This window comes from Hemitrygon akajei, chromosome 28 (genome assembly GCF_048418815.1).
Source record: "Hemitrygon akajei chromosome 28, sHemAka1.3, whole genome shotgun sequence".
NCBI lineage: Eukaryota > Metazoa > Chordata > Chondrichthyes > Myliobatiformes > Dasyatidae > Hemitrygon > Hemitrygon akajei.
The window spans coordinates 24077272-24082158 of NC_133151.1; the positions used below are offsets into that span (position 1 = coordinate 24077272).

A 4887-nucleotide genomic window follows, 5' to 3' on the forward strand; every position below is an offset into this window, starting at 1 on the left:
TTGCAAATGGCAGAAGGTACAGCGAATCGTGCGCTGGGCGCGGGGGCTGGTGGGGAATCCTATCCCCTGTGGTGGGGGGGGGGGGGGGGTGGAAGGATGGGTTAAGAATAGACGTGCGTGGAATGGAAGTGGTGCAGGTAAGGGTAGATATGAAACGCCACGGCTTACAGGCCCAGTCCTCACATGTACAATTGCTTTATTCTGTTATTTATTTATTTATTTATTTGTTTGTTTGTTTGTTTGTTTGTTTGTTTATCTATCTATCTATCTATCTATCTATCTATCTATCTATCTATCTATCTATCTATCAATCCATATAGGTATTTATTTATTTGTTTATTTATTTATTAGCTTGTTAATTATTAATATGTTTATGTATAATTTTTTTAACATATTTTCAGGTTGGTTGTTTGTCTGCAGCTTTTCGTTCATTGAAACTGTTGCTTTCATTAAGGGGAAGTATTGTAAACAGTCTTGGACTCCTCATCTTAGAAACGTTTAGCTGGAATTGGAGAGGATGGAGAGGAGGTTCACAAGGATGACTTGGGAAACGAAAGGGTTATCATATAAGGAGCTTGTGATAGCTCCGGGTCTGTACTCACTGGAATTTAGAAGGATGAGGTGGGATCTCATTGAAACTTTTCGAATGTTGAAAGGCCTAGACAGAGTAGATGTTGAAAAGATATTCCCTACGGTGGTGGAGTCCAGGATAAGATGTCATAGTCCCAGGATAGAGGGGAGTCCACTTAAAACAGAGATGCAGAGAAATTTATTCAGCCAGAGAGAGGCCAACTTGTGAAATGTATCACCACAGGCGTCTGGGGAGGCCAGGTCGTTTATGGTATTTAAGGCAGAGCTTGATATGTTCTTTTTTGAACACGGCATCAAAGGTTATGGGAGAAGGCTGAGGACTGGGGCTGAGGAGGGGAATATTGGATCAGCCATGATCAAATGACGGTGCAGAATCGATGGGCGGAATTCTGCTCCTATAGCTTATGATCTTATCGGATAGATGGAAAATTTCATCATTGATTTGATACTGGGGATGAAGCTCAGTGGGAGAGCGCATGCTTCGCATGTATGAAGTCTCGGGTTCACTCCCTGGCATCTTCACCGTTTTTTGTTAAATAGATGGAAAACTCCAGGTGAAGAAATGTTTATACGCTTGGGATTATTTCCGTAGTTGAAGCGCAGGATAAGACTGTAAGGTATCAGGGAAGTTAGATCGGGCCCTTGCTGCATCAGTGGGGAAGTTCAAACAAAAACTCTGCAGACATTCACTGCTCAGCATTTCCATTGACTCTTGTGTACCAGAGCGGCGTAGCAGAACCGTGATGGGTCCATAACCCCGAGGTCCATGGATCGAAACCATCTTCTGGTGCATTCATCACAAATCAGTAAGTTATAAAACAGCGGCCTGTCACATTTTATGCAGACAGAAAATCTACTGGCTTTCAGTTGAAGAATAAGTTTAAATTACTTGTGCGCGACAGTCGAAGAAGCGCATTTCTGCTTTATCCGTAGCTTATGTTTCCGGTATGTACAGTATTAATTCGTAGGCACACCCTCATCCACACAGGTTTTAATGAAGTCAGTGACAACATTGGCGTACCCAATGAGAATCATAGATGAATCCCTGAATAAAGTCTTGTCCACAGATTTAAAGCTGTCTTGCAAGCGCCCTTGTTCATAGATTTTTGTTCCTCACTAATGATAGTGCTGATGTCACTGTTGCCTATATCTACGGAGTAGAAATAGAGCCAGACTTTCCAGCGTGGGCAAAGAGGAAAACCGGGAAAATATTTTCCTGCATCAGTTTAAACCTGTTGATAAATGTTCGTCACCCCAGCAAAATCAGGCCGGATTGTGGCATTTACACAAGGAACAGCTGAATCGGAAGCGATTCCGAGGCCTCTCCCGTCACTCAGGAAGATGTGTATGTGTGAAAAGCGCCGGTGCCAGAGTCAATGAACAAACACTGGGTGACCCTTTGAAGTATCCTATGCTCGGACATCCCCGTGTCAGAACGCAATTCCGCATTGGTTTCTTGTTAGTGTAGTGGTTAGTATCACTGTCTCCCACGGGGAAGACCGGGTTAATACCCCAGACAGGCAAATGATTTAGCTGTTTCCATCTTACACGTAATTGCAACTCAAATTTTCAAAGTTAATTGAAAAGGGTTAAAGAGGTTGAATCACAGTTTGGTATAGAAGTGATCGTTTTTTAGGGATATGGAGCAGTCGGTCTACATTAACCCCGGGAAGGGAGAGTCTGCCGAGTGGAAGGGACTTTGTGTTCAGCTTCGTGAAATCTCCCCTTAGCTGCTCTGTATCTCAGAGTTATTCGGCGCAACACGCGGTGACAGAGAACAATATTTCCGGAAATATTTGCTTCATCCGCCTCTGCCACATTTTAAATGTTAAACAAAGGCTGTCGTTGAGCTCGATTTATAGTTTCCAGTTGAGAGTCAGAAAGGACAGGGCGAGTGGAATCGGTTCCTTCACCCAGCTTCGGCCACCCTGCAGAGACTCTGTGTGACTCCTTCCGTCTAACTGCGAGGTCGGAGCTGTGAAAGGTCATCGACCTGAAACGTGAACTCTGTTTCTCCCTCCACAGACGCTGCCTAACCTGCGGAGTATTTCCGGCAGCTTCTGCTTTTGGTTTAGGATCAGTTCTGTTTCTCTGAGCCCGGATTCGGTGCTGTCCTTATCCGTCCCGGGAAACAGTGATTACGTCCCATGTAAAATGTCCTTCTTTGAGGAGTGCCTACTTGTGGCCGACTTTTTTATCAATGCACTGGGAACTTATTTAATATTTCCCCTTCTAAATCTGACAAATATATGGTCCGGCGTTTTCTGTTTTATATCGGCCGTCACCCTCTGGTGAAAACCAGTCATGCTGATTGTGAAAGGCCAGTTCACAGCATCAATTGTTAGTCACCATTTTCCAACGTCGGAACCTACCAATTATCGAACCCTTTTCCAGTTTGTCTCTGTGGCGCAATCGGTGAGCGCATTCGGCTGTTAACCGAAAGGCTGGTGGTTCGAGCCCACCCCAGGGACGCTGGTGATCCAGCATCTTTTGCTGTGTGTTACATTACGGCTGCGAAAGGCTCCGCTGTCCGGAAATCGGCGTTCCTTGTTACTGCACCATCACGTTCAGTGGGAATTGAAATTTATTTATTTTTTGTCACGTACTCAGATGCAGTGGAAACCTTTTCTTTAACACTGTTTATAGAGATCAAATCATTACACGGTGTATTGGGAGAGAACAATGCTAAGCAATAAGAGAATGCAGAACAAAATGTAACTGCGACAGGAAAAGCACAGTGCTGGGAAAAAATATGTGCCGCATCATAACGGGTAGACTGTGAGGTCAAGGATCCATCTTATTATACTCGAGCACCTTTCAACAGACATAAAAGTGGAGCTGAACCTATCCACGAGTCTGTAGTATGTACTTTCTTGTACCATCAGCCGGATAGAAGAAGGGAAAAGAGAGAATACCCGGGGAGCATGATATTTTTCTGTCAGGAGTGTGTAAGATCCGCTTTTCTTTGACCATAATTGTTCGTTTCCTCGAGCGATATCATTGGAACTAAAAGACTTGCCGGGTCTAATGTCGTGCTTTTGATTTAATTTTGTGTCCATCATTCAGTTGGAGTCTCATTAGATTCAGCCCACATATTATGTGGGATCATTTTATTTTCACTATGAATGTCCAATCCCTATACACGTCCAGCAACACCCACCTCCGCACCAGGAAGGTCTCAATGCTCTCCACTTCCATCTGGATACCAGACCCAGCCAGCTTCCCGTACCACCATTAACATCTGTCTGGCGGAACTTGTGCTCCCACTTCCTTTAAACACAAGGTATTGCCATGGACACTGGCATGGGTCCTAGCTGTGCCTGCCTGTTTGTCGGCTACGTGGAACAGTCCATGTTCCAAGCCCACACTGGTATCCTCCCTAACTCAAGCCGCAAGAGCAACACATTATATTCCGTCTGGGTAGCCCCCAATCTGATAGCATGAACATCGATTTCTCAAACTTCCGGTAGTGTCCCCTCCTTCAGGAAGCCCCATTCTCTTTCACCTCTCTGACCTTATCAGTTACCTGCCTATCAACTCCCTCTGGTGTTCCCCCCCCCCTTTTTCTTTCTTCCATGGCCTTCTCTCCTTCCCTGTTATCCAGCGCTGTACCTCGTTCAGCAAACAAAGTTTCAGGTCTTTCATTTAGCAGCCCCCAACCCAACCCCGCTGGTTTGACCTATCACCTTGTGTTTCATCCCCCACCCCATTGTCTAACTCGTCTTTCTTCACAGTCTGAATGAAGGGACTGAGCTCGTCCACTGTATTTTTTCCCACAGTTGCCGCATGGCCTGCTGAGTTCCTTCAACATGTTCTGTGTTGCTTGGATTACCATCATCTGCGATTTTCTCTTTGGGCCTCTATCCATGTCGCTCCACTCTTACATATTCATGTGCCGATCTAAGAACATCGTACACCCTTCCGTCTCTGAACCTGGCAGCCCGTTCCAAGCACCCTCCCCACTCTATCTAAAAACGTCAGCCACACATCTTCTTTAAACTCTCTCCCACTCCGACCTTACATTCATTCCCTTTAGAATTTCAAATCCTTACCCTGGGAACCAATTCTGACTATCTGCCCAATCTATGTCTCATAATTTTCTGCTTCATAATTCGGTCAACTTTCATCTCAGGCTCTGACATTCCAATGAAGGCAAACAAGGTCAAACATTTAAATCAGGCAACATCCGGGCAAAACTTTACAAATCCTGCCGATCCTGTCAACTGTCCATTCTTGTCGAATCTGGAATAGAGGCAGAATAGAATGTAAAGGGAAACTCTTGAGAGATGTTAATTC

General features: G+C 44.9%; 1 non-coding gene across 1 annotated transcript; it reads left to right on the forward strand.

The window, feature by feature from the left end:
• Nucleotides 1-2988: 2988 nt before the first annotated feature.
• On the forward strand, nucleotides 2989-3063 carry trnan-guu (transfer RNA asparagine (anticodon GUU)). Its single transcript has one exon. It is a non-coding gene; the product is annotated as a tRNA-Asn (tRNA).
• The last annotated feature ends 1824 nt before the right edge of the window (nucleotides 3064-4887 follow it).